Consider the following 14,559-nt stretch of genomic DNA (forward strand, 5'->3'; position numbering starts at 1 on the left):
CAAGGGCGCTGCCCCGGCGGCGGCGGCGGCGCGGCCGCTGCTCCGGCCCGATCCCGGCGAGCGCCTGTCCCGGGGCACAGCCGGGCGAGCGCCGCCCCCGCCCCGCCTCACGTGCGGCCGCGGCTGCGCCCCCGAGCCCCCGCCGGGTCTCCCCGCAGGGCCCCGGGCCACCCAGGCCAGGCAAAGCAGACAGCGGCGGAGAGGACCCCGAGGAACCCTGATGTGACTGGGGAAAAAAAACCCGAATAGTGCTGTAGCGCGGGGACAGAGCAGAGGCTGCGCTGGTAGCACTGCAAACCGCGCTCGCTGGATGAGTGGAACGTGATGCTGGTTAAAATGTGTGTATGCGGTGGGTGGATGGGAGGAGGGACCGTGCTCAGAGGTGTGTCCCAGGCGGAAAAAAAAAAAAAGTTTCTCCAGCTGTTTGTAGCAAAATGAGGGAATGTTTGTTTCTGGAGACGCTTCGCTGGCTGTGTATAATCGCTGCTTGCAGCATGATATCTTGCAGGCTCAGGTCTGCTTTATGAGAGTGCATGGAGGAGTATCTACTACAGCATAGGGCTGAGTATCAACAAAAGTGTTTTCCTAACTAAAGCAGAAGTGCTTACTGCCGTAAACGCTACTTAATTTTTCCATGCTAACATTTCACTAACCTTAGGAACATTCGTTAAGATATCTCTTTGTAAAGTTAACTTTTTAGGATTTTTAAAATTCACAATAACTGTTTTTTAATCATGACTTGTTAGGGTTCAGTGTTGCATTTACATCCTCTACAGAAGCTGTGAATCTTACTGTAAAATAGTGAGTAGGTCTTTATGGTTGGTATAGCTCCGGATTTAAAGGGTACGTTTACGTAGTATTTTCCAGTAATATCGCTATCCATGTGTATTGGATTGCAGTTTCTGCTACAAGAATGGTAGAGGTAGTAGCTTAGAATTGTAGCGTTAATAAATATGTGTGCAAGTTCAAGAAGCTTTGTAGTCAGTTTGCCCACACTGAAGTTGCTCAGCAATTCCCTCCTCTCCTGTGGTGACTCTCCCTAATGGTACAGATTCCTTGGAACGAGTGCTGTTGAGATGCTGAGTGTATGCTCTCATCTGCTGCATTACCCAAGGTCCCGAATTTAAAGATAAGGTCCAGCTTTTCTACCACGGTTGTTGCAGGGTCTGCCATGTAGATGTACCTCAGGGGAGGGTTTTATAAGGGTGAGTTTTCACCTGAGTTTAACTGAGTTGCAGATGTAACTGGACAGTTCTGCAGCGAAGAAACGTCCCTGCGAAAGGTTGAGGCCGGAGATGGGGGAAGGGAGCCCAGAGCGGTATTAAGTGTGTATTGGCTTTTCTGCTGAGAAGTTCTGGGTCAGTAAGGCGCAGGCACATCTTTCTTTTTAGAGGGTAGATGAGGTGATCATTAAACTTCTTACTTTCTTCTTGGTTAGCTATATTGCGTGTCAGTGTTTTGTAAATACAGTATTTTATGTAAAACTATTCATACGTAGAGAATTAACTCAAGTTTCAGTGCTAATTGGCAAAATTCTGATGTGCATACTTCTCTTGTGAACTTGGTCTTAGTTATGTTATTGGGATGCTTAAGGGAATAATTTTAATCCTGTAATATAGAAGCCCTGGAAAAAAATTAATGATAAACCAGTCAGTGTTTTTTAATTACACGGCCTTTTGAATTGATGCATTACTGCAGTTTCTGTATAGTGCAAATTTAGCTAGAAATCTACGCTTTCATTTAAATAATAAGTTCAAATGTTGGGAACTAAAAATCTTGGAACTGAGAATTAAAAAAAAAAAAAAAGCGTAATCTGCCAGAGTTTGTGTGACCGATTAGTCCAGCAAAACATCTCGGTGAAATGTGTGTCATGGCTTTGCTTGGTGATGCCTGTTTGATCATTAAAACTTGGTGTTGGAGAGTGACTTAAGAGGAGAGAGCTTCAGGAGGGAATTTTGCATAGTTCTGAGTTAGTGTATTTTACATCAGATCTGCCTCTATAGGAAGTAGAAAATGAGAAATTCTTTTTTTTTTTGCAGAAGTAATGCAAAGTAAAAGTCTTACAGAGATAGCTGCATCTAGAACGATGGGATGAATAGCTGCATCCAGAATGACGGAAAGAATTAAAGGGGTGGTACAGAATTAAAAATTTGAAAATATGTTCATATGGGGTTTGTTCTCTTGGGGGTTTGAGTGGTTTTTTTCTTTTCTTTTTTTTCTCCCTCCAGTAAAGCTGGTGTATTTCTGCTCGCAGAAAAGATTGGATTTACAATTAAGCAGTATGAACTGGAGATCATAGAGTAAGTCTAAGGAGCTTAGTTATTGACTTGAATGGGTTTATTAATAGTCTGCTTAATGGTTCAGTTACGTTATTCTCTATTTTCTGCAGAATGCTTGGATGCAGAGTCTCTTCTAGTCACATTATTGTGTATATTTTCTTGGAATGTCTTTTTATACATAGATATTGTCTGCTTTGTGCAGTAATAACAATTAGCAGTCATTTTCCAGCTTCTTGGCAATAGCTTTCCTCAGTAACTGCTCTCTAGTGCTGCTGTTAGATTCACAAACTCTGTCTATACTGAAAATTTACAAATTCTGCAATACTTCTACTTACAACGTACCTCTCAGCTTACAGCGATTCAATTCTTTATCGCTGGGTTTTACTTTTCACGGGTTTTACTTTTCACGCACCCTTTTTCTGTGTGTAATTTCTGGATCAGTAGATGTGTCTTTTGTGAAGAACTGGCACTGTTTGTCTTCCCAGGATAAATTAAGCATGTTTAGCACATAAATAAGGGAGAGAAGTACCTGATACTAGTACATATATACCAGTGGCTTTCTTTAAAGTTAAAAGTTCTCTGTCACCTCAGTGCTTATAAAATGTGTTTGCCTTGCAGTTGCTTTCAATGATCTGTTTCTTGCATTTTCATAATTTTGCTTGTGAAATGTTTCCCTTTCTTAGGGAAACAATATCAAGGTGATGTCAGTCTTCAGTTCTAATAGCAAGAACTTAGTGCGGAGATGTTGAGCAAACAGTTAGTAACATATATTTCTAATTGGCCAGGTGTGGTAGAATAAGACACATATTCTTGATAGTCTTCCTTAGCTCAACATTTACGGTCTTTCTCCATTTTTTAGATAAAATGTATGCGCTAAGGTCTCTTGTTCTTTCAGCAAACAGTGTGTGGAATATAGACTGAAGAATTAGTTTTAATTTCTTGTGAATCCAAGCTAAACTTTCTGCTACTATCTGCTAATAAAAATAGGGGCACTTTTTGGTACTTGAGCCAGCTGTCACTGTCAGACAAGTAGTAGCCTGTTGGTATTTATGCTTGCGAGGTGACAGGGGTAATGGTAATCAGAATACTCTGATTGCTATGCCCTGTCCCTTTCAGCAGGTAGTAGAACTCTTTTATACTTCCTAACATTTCTCTACTGTTCATCCCTTCTTTGTGTTGCACTTCTACTCATTATTTTTTATTTCTTCTGGGATGTAAACATGCTTTGCTGCGAGGCGTTGGTGTATTTTTTTCTCCTTTAGAAGCAGTAGGCAGTGAGTACGTTAAATTTATTTTTTCCCTTTGCCTTCTTATAGTGGTAAGAAGGAGAGGGTGTGTTTGCACTTATTATGGTTTGCATCATGTTGTAGGGGAATGTTCTGAGGTTTTTGAGTTTTCGTTGGTGTACGGGTTGTGGTTGGAGTTTGGATGTTCTCCGTGTTTACTATGTAGTGAGCTATGGAGATGACCTTTTCCAGTTTCAGCTAGTCAGTACAGATTGCATTTCTGGGCCTTGCCAGGTTTAGTAGTTCTGAAATTGGATATCATGCGTGTATTTCCTGATTTAATGTCTGTGTATTAGAAAAAACACAATAGTTCCTCTGTGAAAAAATGTGGGAAGCAAGTTGATGTTCTGTCCGAGACTTGCATTGTTTAAAATTTTTAAAATATCTATTTAAAAGAGTAAAATGGATCTGAAAGCAGTTCTTGCCCAGTTAAGCTTTTAAGTCTGGAGAAAAATACTGCCTCTTAGGAGAAATGGGAGGTACGATAAGGCAGCAGCCATGCTGTGTGCTCCAGTACATTGGTCAGAATAAATGTAAAATATAAACTGGTAATCAATATATTTTGATGCTATCAGGCAGAAGATGGGAGGCTGAAAAGCTGATTAGCGGATGAAAGGATAAGGAGCAAAGTTGCAAAACAAAGAGTTGATAATTTTAGATAACCTGACAGAGGATTAGTCAAAAGGTGATATATTAATATCATGTTGCTTGTGTGAGGAGAAGCCTTCTAATCCATCTAAATGAGTGGTGAAGAAAAAGTCATTGACATTTTTATTTGCATTTAATTTTCATAATTTTATCATGACTCTTGACAGAGTTTTAAAAAGTACTTTAGTGATAAACAGTTTTTCAGTAATGTATTACATTTTTTGGAATGAAGTCTGTTCTGTAATAAGAGAAATTTATGCCCTTGGATTTAGTAGCAGTCTACAAAGAACATAGTTTTTATGAATACTGTTAACTTTTTTCTGTTATATTTGAAGATTTTCATATTATAGCCTCTATTTTGCTAGCTGAAAATGCGTTTTCCTGTTCCTCTGATCATTTTGTATCCTAAGGTTGTAGGGTTTTTTCCCTACTCAAGGTTCTTTTTTCCTTACAGCAAACATTGGGTTGTACCTTGAAGTTCTCTACTGTGTTCTTCATGTGGCAGAAGCAGACTTTGTGAGAAAGTTTCACGAGTTAATTTAAAAGCATGACTTAAAATCAAGAAGCAAAGTGTTTGGAAAGCTGTTTGCCAACCTTCTTGTTTTAAGACTGGTCTATTAAGTCTCCGCATGATCAGAACTGAGGAATGCCTGGGCTGCTCCAAGGCAGTCCTTACTGACTTTTCTGGCCCTGTGACCTCTCTGCATAAATTTTATGACAGTATCATATGAGTGGTAGGAAAGGGTTCACTTCTAGGGGATAGAAGGAACTCTTCAGGGATTTGCCAGTCTACTGTGGACTAAATGTATTTTGGCCCTGGGGCGATCCAATGGGAGTAGGCCCTCTTGTCTTGCTGCTTCTTACAGCCAAGAGTTACAAATTACTCAGCAGGCCCATGCCAATATCCTCTAGTTATAAACTCTGTCTTATGAGCTGAAGAGACACAGGTTGAGGTTGTCCAGCTCTACTCCTGTACGTTTGAGAATCTCAAACTCTCTCCTGGGACATTTGGGCATCTTTAGAAATAATCTGGTGACTCTTTCTAGAGAAGATGGAAATGCCATAGTGTACATTTTATTTTCTTACTACAGCCGACAGTAGATTCTACTTTTTATACAGCAGTACCATAGCTTTGTGATTTAAAAGCTGGATTTGTAGAAACATTGACTTAAAAAGTTAGACTTTGTAGAAAATTAAATCACAGTATTTCAAATATCCGAGGTTTCTGTTGCTTGGACACTGTGACTTAAGAAACCATAAATTAATAGTATTAGTGGGTGCAACTAGCATGAGGAACAATGAAAAACTTGGAGAAAGCATTAATATAATGTTTTGATTAAAAATTTTTTTCTCTGAGATAGAGGAAGGGAATGTGTCCCCTCACTCCAGCTTCCTACAGAAACCGAACTGTACTGTATTCCAAAATGAATTAGGATCCATCCTTGATCTGAAGCAGCTGAAAATCTCTTTAAGAAAGAAGGACATAATACATGTTGCATGAAATAGTTGCTTTAAAACATTGTCAGCTACTTTTATGGGTTGTAGTATATTTCTTTGTGATCCTCTTTAGGATTTTTATGCATTGAGATTTTTCCCAGATATGTTGGTGTTATTGTAACTTTCTTATATTGCTGTAAATGTAGCAATTTACCTTTGTTGGGAATATGCTTATTTTGAAAACTGTATTTGCAGTTGGTTTTTGTTTGGTTGGTTTTTGTCGTTTTGTTTTTTGTTTTTTTGTTTTTTTTAATTTCACTTAACTGCTTCAAAGTAAGAAGCTAAAAAAAAAAAAACACTTTGGCACGAATGTTTCCACACAGGAAGTTTTACTGTTGCAGCCATTGTAACTTAAATTCACATCCTTCCGTATGTATTTGGGTTCTTAAAAAAATTTGTTTCAAATTAAATTTCTAACTTTTTCTGTTTGTCAAATGGCTGAGATTCTGCCTTGGCAGATTTGAATCGTGTTGTACCAGATGTCTATTCTTGCACATTAAAAAAGCTGACGTGTCTTCTTTTGATGAGAACAAGGAAAAGAAAGAATCAAGCCACAGTGCTTGTTTGGGACTGTTCATTAAGCTTCAGACTGTTTTTCAGACATTGCAAAAAAATATATAACAGAATAATAATTTAATCAATTTAATATTTTCTCACATTTAATCCTGTCTTTATACTAGTATTCCCCTGCCCTCATAATAAGTGTCTTTTGGTTTGTGGTGATTTCATACAGACTCACCTCATGTATTTCCTAGGCCTTCGAAGTAAAGTGGGATACTAAAGCTAAAATTGAGTTTTTCTAAACATAGCTGTGCTTTTTGCTTGGATAAATGTTTCAGTGCTTCAGGATCTGCTCATCTGCTTTCTGCAGCTGGTGTGGTGACAGCATGAAGAATAGGTTATTTTAGTTGGTTTTCAGTATTTCTGTTATATTTAATAAGAGGTTAGAGGACAGTTACCTGCATTTCTAATGGCACTGACTTTACTGAACGGTACTTAAAAGAGGAAAAATGTTTTTTATTGCACAGCTAGGCTTTTTCACACTTTTAACTCCGTAGTTGCAGTAAATTAGCTTTTTCCTTGGCCATTTTAATTTTCAGAGTACTCAGAGAAGCAACCAAAACTGACTGATAATATTCTAATTCGTTGGAAGTTAACTCCTCTGGTTGTTTCGTATACAAAGTCCAACTTTCTTTTCCCTGACCCTGGCGATTCATGGATTCAAATTGAGAAAGACTTCCTGTTGATTGAAAAGTAAATTAGCTTGTGGAGAAGTGTCTGAGGGGGAGAAAAAAAATGTAGAAATCCCGTTGTATCAAATACTTTTAACATTGGCTAATAAGCAGTGGAAAACACTCCTGACAGTGTTAGATAGTGATGGCCTCAGGGCAAGAATACAGTGACATAATTGGTCTGTTCTGTCTCCAGCTCTGACCCTGTACTTAACCAGTGCTGGATAATGTTGCTTTCACCAGTTTAGGTAACTAGATAAACTGGTGCTGCCTTATGTATGGATGGTCTGTATCAGCTTAACCTGCCCCTGCTTCAGCTGGGTGTGTAAATAAACTAAAAGTAACTTTAGTTTTACAAAGTTTTAACGAAAAATAACTGGTAATTTTTATTACTGCATTTTCAGATTTAATAAAGGATGAACATTCAAACCTAGGAGCAAATTGCAAGAGTTAGGTTTTTAAATATGGTGGGAGAGCTTGACTGTGAAAATGAGTTGTAGCGGATTTCAAGTAGGTAGCCCAAAGGCAGACTTGTATATGTATTTTTGGTGGAAATAATAAAGATTGGTTACTTTTATTTTAAAGGAAAGAGGAAACTCCTCCACTTTCAGAGGAAATTAGATGAGAAAGTTGAAGAACTCTTTTGTGCCAAACCCCAAAAGACTGAAAATTTAGGGCCCTGACCTCACACATACTTGAGCAGGTGTTAAACTCTTCTTGCAAATAGTTCCAAATTTAGTGGTTTATCAAATATTGCAGTGTTGAAGATTGTGTTGGTAATAATTTTCATTGTGGTTTTAAATTTAAAAGAAAAAAGGCATAAAAATGAGCATGTTGCTTCATTTCATTGAAGAAGATTGAAAAACAGTGTTGCATATAAACCAGATTTTTGAAAATTTGCTTCCTGTTCCTTTTTTAGGTGCAGAAATAGCTGAAAAGTACAATTCAGACTGATGCTAAGCTATAAATATTGATGAAGCTCTACTTGGCAGCTGGTTATGTTGAAAGTTGGTGTTTGCAATTATAGTTTAGAATTATTTGCTTAACAACTCAGCATTTGTTTTCTTTGAGAATAATAGTGCTAAGATCTTGGACTTCTCTGCATGTATAATCATGTTAGCGGGAAGTCAAAATCTTTGTATAAAACAACTCCCTCTGTTATTAATTGTTAAAAATGTGATAAGTATGGAACATTAATTTGGAAAATTTCAGGGTGTAAACTTACAGAAGACTGAAGTTAAAAAAACAAAAAAAAAAAAGAAAAGGCAAATTGCGATTTAAGCTTCCTTCTCCATCACACCTCCTTGGCCTTCCTCCTGGCTCTGTCCTGGCTCAGTCTGGCTCTAATCCTCTACCCGAAGCTGCCTTACAGGGTTCAGTGCCAGGATCCAGAGCTCTCTGGGCAGCAGGGAATGCCTGTCTGGAGGACTTAGCACCAGTATTGCCTCACTGGTGTGAATTCCTTATCAATACAGCTCTTACTGTAAAAGCAAACAAAGCAAAAGCATGGTTTAACAGAGGATACTTCGATACTCTTCTCATTAAATACAGGAATATTGTAAGAACTGAAGAGTTTGAAAGGCCCAGTATCTTCCAATCCTGTCTTACCCGTGAATGGTTTTTGTAGTGCTGTCTTTAACTCTCGTAATTGCTGCTGTCATTGAGGAAGCCACCCTTCCCCTTTCCTGTGCATGTCTGCTTACTACCTTATCAGTTTTAATTTAGTTACTACTGCTGGTTTTGATAAACACACTGCTGTATAGGACTTGATGACTGTTACTTGTGGTTCAGAAGGAAACCTTCGATCCTGAGTTGACTTTCGTGGTATGAATAATCTGATGGGATGATTCTGTTGGGATTATCAGCAGTACGGGAGTTATTTATAGCTTTCAGGTTTGAAGTTGAGCTGTTGAGAAGTAGGCTTCTCTCTCATCACAACGTTTTGCTTAAGATGGAGAAAAATGCTTCAACTCTCTGGTCTAGTATAACATCCACTTTCCTTCTCTTCATCTGCCCTCTAGAAAACTCTGGGTTTCTGTATTCTGAAGACTTTCTGTCATTTTGCATATGTCCTGAAATAAAGGCTCACTGCCATTGCACTGTTGCTGCAGCAGTGCTGAATCATTAGGAATGCTAGTATACATGGATTGCTGGCATTTTGAGTATGTTGATTGCCTCCCATTTTTTGCCACTGGGGCACCATCAAATAACGTGATAGTTGTAATACTTATGGTAATGCCTCCTTTTGTACCATTGGGATTCTAAGCATTGTTACCATTATCAAGTAGAAGCAGCACTAGCAGTGTGAAGTAGCCCTTTTTTGTGCCTGAAAACCGATATATTGCAAGACCTGATAGAATCGAAGATAAACAATTGCAAAGAGCGGGAGGGGGGGGGTCTATAGTGATAGTATGTTTCCAACTTTGTCGGAAAAAAATCTCTTGGCTGGGTAGAACTTTGATATGGAGTTGCAAAACCAGACAATTCACAACGCACTATGTTTTAATTCCTTAGTGCTCCAGTCCTGATCACCGTAACTCTTGCTGTGGTGCTGACTGTCAAGAAGACACTGTCAGTCAGTTAAGATGTGAGGTACTCCCAACAACCTGTTTGATAGTTTCCATAAACGTTGTGCTAGAGTGTTGAAGACCTTGAAGATAAAAAAAAAAAAACCAACCCAGAAATAATTTTGAGGACGTTTTGCTACGTATAAATGTTGTATGTACACACATTATGCGTATATGTACGTAAAGTGTGTGTGCATATGTGCTTCAGTCACAATGAAAAGACAGAGTGGGACAAAGCATAAAGAACTTTGGAAAACTTAACCAGTTGGCAGCCTTGGGCTGATTATAGTTGGGATATAACCTTGATCACAGTCGAGAAGTAATGTGTAGTTTATGTAGTGTACAATAGGCTGCTGCTGCAAAGTAGAGACAAATACTTTTTATTTTCACTGTAAACTTTAACGGTTCCTGTAGTATGAGCAGGAGAGAAGTGGATTTTTGTGCTGCTCTGTGCAGTAGAAAGTGGCAAAAAGGTGTAAACAAAACATTTTTAAAAATAGACTTTTCAATTTTCTTTTCCTTTAGTGGGAAGAGGAACATTTAGCACCTTAAATGTTGTTTATGTAAATGTTTTGGAACATTGGGAAGGTGGCAATGCAATATTCTGTCTCCAGTTTATGTTTCAAAACTGTCTTTGGACTCAAAGGCTAAAAACAGGATTTTCTAAATAAAAAGTCTGATTTTTTGGACCATTTGAGAAGCATCTTTTTGTGTGTTTCTCATCTCCTCCTTAACACTGAGTCAAAAATGGAGACATTCTCTAATGATAAAAAACCCCAAACTCACTAATGATTGTATTTTCTTGAGCAGATGATGTTGTCTGATTGTCCATTTAGAAGAAAAACCCTGACATCTTCAGGAGTGTTCTATTTTATAAAAGTGATTTGCTAACTTATATTTGAGCTGTTGATGTAAAAAGACTTTGGTGCTGTGAAGTGGGACTTGTGTTTTGTCTTTAATTTCGGTATAGTCCTTCTATTCTCATGTTGCCTTAGAAGAGCAGTACAGACTAATGTATATGATATGTATTCCAAGTTACAGTTATTTATCTTGCTAAAACTGGCTGTGTTGTATCTACATTAACACTGAACCATTTCACATGTATTACCAAAAACATCACCGCAGAGAATGAATACTGAACAAAATATGAATCTGTGCAGCTAACACTGAATTAAAACACAATGGGCGCTTTTTCCCATGTCATGTTTTGCTGTAGAACACCACAGTCGTTTTTTGGAGTATGTGACTGCCATTTCCTCAATGCCATTCTCTGCCTTTTTTTTTTTTTTTTAAGTAAGAGATTGAAGATTTCTACATTTTCCCATTCCTCCCAGCTACTTTGTTTAGAGTGATATCTTTAGTTCATTTTTCCTTGAAGTACTTATCCTTCTTGGATTTCCTTCCACCTAAGTAATGCAAAGGGATTGTTCTAAACCATGTGAAATAAAGAGGTTGTAAATCCTCTCTGAAGCACCAGTAGCCTGTCTCCTTCTACCAAATTACTTCTAATAGATTACGAGTTACATTTCCCTCTTCAAAAGTCTTGAAAAGTGAAGTAAAGCAGAAAAGAACTACCATAGTGAGACCTGGGTTGTCTTGAATAATTTTTATAATAAATCATGGCAGTTACACTGCCGGTGTGCTGTACATGGAAAAACACGGAATATTTCTGTATTTTTTTGAATTTGTGAGTGACTTTAGGCCAACTTCCCAATCCTAATTGGATACGTGATGTTTTTGTGTAGTTCTGTCAGCAGCTGGTTTGTTTTTAGACAGCTTGAGGCCTTTTGAGCAGAGTGTGCTCTTGGTTGCTTTATCAGAATCATCCCACAGATAAGTCAGAAATAAGTTTCATTTTAAAGTTTGCTTCTGTAAAGCATCTACCCACTTAATAAAGGGACAGTTAAACCACAGTGGGAGCAAAAACTTCCTTTTATCACCTAATGTACTGTTTCTAATCAAAACTTGTTTGAATGGAAATCATTCCCCGAAAGCTCTTAGTTAATGCTAGAAGATCAGGAGAAAAATACTTAGTTTATGGCAGCTAGTCCAAAGACAGGAACAGTTTGTCAATGCTGTACATTAAGCATGAATATTAACCAAGAAGACGATGCAGTGAATTTAGAAAAATGCCACCTGTTCGTTACCTTCACAACAAACCTTTTTCTTATGGTGCCTGAATAATGGCAACTGGAATAATTTAGGGTTTAGTGGTGTTAACTTGGATGTATAGTGGTAAACCAGTAGTTCTGGACCTCTTTTCATTCCTGGAAATTGGTTATGTTTTGCAAAACCAAAATTGAAGTATTTGATGATAGCTGTGGTTAAGACAGACTATGAATGATTTGAAATGGGCTGGAGTGTTAGTGAGTGCAGTGCTGCTGCTATGTTATTATTTCAAAATAGGATTAAATACCCGGCTTTTGGTAGGTAATGAGATTCATTTTTACACACAATATTCAATATTCAGGAATTATTGTAGGATTACGTAATCACTTTCCTTGAATGCACTTGTGTGTGTTCTCTCAGTTCTTATACAAGAAACGAGTTTTACCCCATGTTTTTTCCCAGTTGTGAATAGAAATTATGTTTTTAGAGCCTCCTACTGTTCTGTTGTATCTCCCAGTCTGTAGGAGATTCTGTCACACATGCTACCACTGTTTACTGTTTTTCCAGATTTGGATGGGAGGCTGAGGGGAGAATTTTAAGAAAATATTTTCCTGATGGCAGCTTGTGTCTTTCAGTTCTGTGCACCTGGGATATCTTGATCTTCCTACAGAGGCAGTGTATGTGAGGTGACCAGAAAGGCAGTATTTGCTGTAGGTAAAGAATTTGGTGAGCAAGTGTGAAATAGTGTGCAGCAATGTAAAACATACTCGATGGGGGAAAAAAGCTAGTTTAGGAGTCCTGCTTCTGTACAGGATATTCTGCTGCTTCATAGATTTCATAACCTGGCTAAGAAAATTGCTGCACTTGATTATATTGGAACCAGAAAAGCATACAGAATATTTGGGGTGTTACACTGTCTGTGCATACAGTTCTAGCCTGTCAGAGCAGGACTTTATGTATGTAAGCCAGGAATATGTAGGTACAATGAATTGTTTCTGCTATTGCAAGGTAACAGAGACCAAGTCAGATCTCTGTCTGCCTGAGTGCCTGAACTCAAAAGTAAGTGTTGTAGTTAGTTGATTAATACCTGGTTGGGAACTGTCACAGTACTTGGAGGAAGGGGGGGGTGGTCCCCCGCTCTGTTCTCTCAGAGGAATGGTGCATAAATTGTGGGTAGGTGGGTTATTTCTTGTTTGTTTTTCTTTTTCCTCCCCTCTGGCTACCTAACAGAAGTGTATCTGCTTTCCTGGCTAAAATTTTTCCTATTCAGTCCAGGCAAGAAGCAGGTTGATGCATTGCAAGGCCCTCACTGCTGACAGTAGATCTTTACTCTGAGGATTTGATTTAGGGGGAGGTGCATGCATGATATTTAAATTTTGTTCTGGGGTGGCAGACGCTGAAATTCTCCTTGCTGTAACACCATAGTAGTCCTGCTCAGCTACAGGTAGTGTCCTGTCTTCAATCCAAATTATTCTCACTGGATTCTACTCTCTTGTGCCTCTTTGGTAATTAATATCGTTATTGTATTGTTAGGCCTAAATTTGTTGAACTAAAAGGAGAAGAATGATCGGTCTTTTCTTGTCTTATATTTATTAAAAGTTATATAGATACTGGTACATGGCTTTTTTCCATTAGGAATAGGAACCCATAATCTAACTGTAGCTCTTTCCCCCATCTCCCCAGTACTGCACAAATTACAGGAGGGAGAGGGGACTGTATTGCTTCTTTTGACCTTCAAATTTTTGTTTCTCCTACTTGATTTTACTGACATGAATATGGCTTTTTCTAAATCCTTTGGGAGTAAGATTTGCTGAGCTTTATTTATGTTCTGGAGAACATAATTAACTTTTGGAGGTCCGTCATTGGAGACAATTAACTTTTGTTTTTATGTTTTTTTATCTACTAATGCCCACAGTTGGTTGATGTCTTAAATTTTTTTTTTATCTCCTTTTAGGTTTTCGTTTTTGCACTGAATGTAGCCAGGACGGATCCCTGTGGGCTTTGGCAGCCCTTGGAAACTGTCAAAGGTAAAAATCAACCAAAGTTCAATATTGCGATCTTGAAAGTTGGAGGTGAGAACAGTTGCCTATACTAGTTCTTAACCAACTATAGGATATATTGCTGTTTTCATATACTTTCTAGTGTGTTATTTCCTGTGGGTTTGGGTGTGAAGTTTTTTATTTCACTGTGTGATGTGATTTGATTTTTTTTCAGCTGAAGTTGATGTGTATGATGTATAATCTTTGAAAATTACTTAATTTACAGTGAGATTTTTCAAGTCACTGGAATTGGTGATTATTTCCTGTAAGTAATGAAGTTAACATTCAAGTTCTTTTTTCTTCTAGATGCTCTTGCTTTCATCTCAATTTGCATTTAAAGTTGAGATGAAAAAAAAATTCTGTTCTTCTCCATGTTAATGTTGCATTTGTACGTTCTCAACAGACTCAATGTAATATAAAGCTTAGCAATTAAATATAATATGGTTTGATCATCTGTTAAAAATGAACACTTTGTTGTCTGTGTACCCAGAGACTGGTGATAGGAATTGTGTATTGATACAGTTCTGTCAAATAAGCACTGTCTCATTTAAGGCACAGTTGAGTAAAGTACTGCCTTGTTCTAACTGCTCTTTTTTAAAGTTTGCTGTGTATACAAGATCATCACCTTGGAAGAGCACTTCTGTGCCTGCTTGTGCCTGTTCTGCTTTGTGCTCTTGTTTGGGACCTACCTTCAATTTCTGCTTCATGTCTGCAATGGTGATGGTTTGTGCAGCCTTACTGACCATCAGGGGTTTTCAGTGGACCATATCCAACTTAGACTTGAGAATTCACAGGAATAACAGTTGATTTCACATTAATAAGCGCTTCTCTTGCAGCTGCACTCTTAAGAAGCCTGAAACAGTTTTTTCTTCTTTATCAAATGAAGAACTGTTTTTCTCTTT

The 14,559-nt window shown here is 38.1% G+C and overlaps 1 protein-coding gene across 12 annotated transcripts in view; it reads left to right on the forward strand.

Annotated features, from left to right (window-relative positions):
• Positions 1 to 14,559, forward strand: part of TNRC6B (trinucleotide repeat containing 6B) — a 140,772-nt gene that overhangs the window by 1,344 nt on the left and 124,869 nt on the right. For 5 of the 12 annotated variants that reach the window (XM_027662899.1, XM_027662946.1, XM_027663017.1 and 2 more), the window contains exons 1-2: positions 189 to 338; positions 13,573 to 13,645. The gene's annotated coding sequence lies outside the window, so the exon portion shown is untranslated. Of the gene's footprint in view, positions 1 to 187; positions 339 to 2,281; positions 2,301 to 13,572; positions 13,646 to 14,559 lie in introns of those variants that run through there. The other 7 variants (XM_027662926.1, XM_027663042.1, XM_027663024.1 and 4 more) reach the window with 3 other exon arrangements.

This window comes from Corapipo altera, unplaced genomic scaffold (genome assembly GCF_003945725.1).
Source record: "Corapipo altera isolate COAL_440 unplaced genomic scaffold, ASM394572v1 1, whole genome shotgun sequence".
NCBI lineage: Eukaryota > Metazoa > Chordata > Aves > Passeriformes > Pipridae > Corapipo > Corapipo altera.